Below are 1057 nucleotides of genomic sequence, written 5' to 3'. Positions count from 1 at the left end.
TAAAAAATAAAAAATAAGTAAAAATAAATGATAAAAACAAGCCGAATGTGTAAACTATAATAAACACACAGCACTGCCGGTCATGCTAAGTATTTTAAGGCAGAGCAGGGGACGTGTGTAAATTCTGCAACACGAGGCACTAGTCTGGGCGCTTCGCCTGACTGGCCGTGTAAAGTCACTTCTGTGTTACTTCATGTATAAGTGAAAATAATAATAGCACCTCACTTAAGGCTACTGAGCTGTACACTTAAAAATGGCTAAAATGGCCAATTTTATAGTATGTCTATTTGACCATAATAAAAAAAGTTTATAGAAAAAGAAGAAGAATATTAGAAGTCAGAAAAATCATACTAGACCAGACTATTTAGGGCCAGGCTGGCTATTGAAAAGAATTTCAGAGTGATTTGGGAAGCCATTGAAATACTCCGAGAACAGTGAAATTGTACTGATATTGTTTACTGACTCTCAATATCCCTTTCACCCTAGGCTTGGAAGCCTTTTGAAAAACGACATTTCTCAGATGCTCCTGTAACTCTGGGATCTGTTTTATGAGCGAGACGGACTCTCGTGAGATCTGGAACGCAAAAATGAAGCAGCGAGAAAAAATAGTACCAACCTACTAGAGCCGCTGGGACATAAAATGAGTTAATAGAGTGCAAAGTACTTAAAACTGCTACCGTGCAAGAAGCTAAGTAATAGCTACTGACAAATTAAACATCGTAGCAATAGCATCGCACGGGTCAAATGGTTAACATCCGCACCCTAAAAGACTAGGTAGGTAAAACCGTCTTCCACACTAAGTTCCATTCCCGCTTTCTGCACATCCGTTAGTCGTGGTGTGAGCTGGGAAGGAAGCCCACACCGCTGGTGGTTACCACCAGGGCAAAAAGCCTAGTGTTCCAGGGACTTGGGACAGGCCACAGGAAACCCTTATCCATCAGGAAGTGTCCAGACTTCAGGGGTTCTTCAAAGCATTATGCAAAGGCAAGGGTGTTATTGGATTGAGAGCTGCTGACAATCAACATAAACCACATAGTCAAGGTAACTGCCCCAGTAT

Source organism: Pteropus vampyrus, unplaced genomic scaffold (genome assembly GCF_000151845.1).
Source record: "Pteropus vampyrus isolate Shadow unplaced genomic scaffold, Pvam_2.0 Scaffold95, whole genome shotgun sequence".
NCBI lineage: Eukaryota > Metazoa > Chordata > Mammalia > Chiroptera > Pteropodidae > Pteropus > Pteropus vampyrus.
This window is presented reverse-complemented; position numbering follows the sequence as displayed.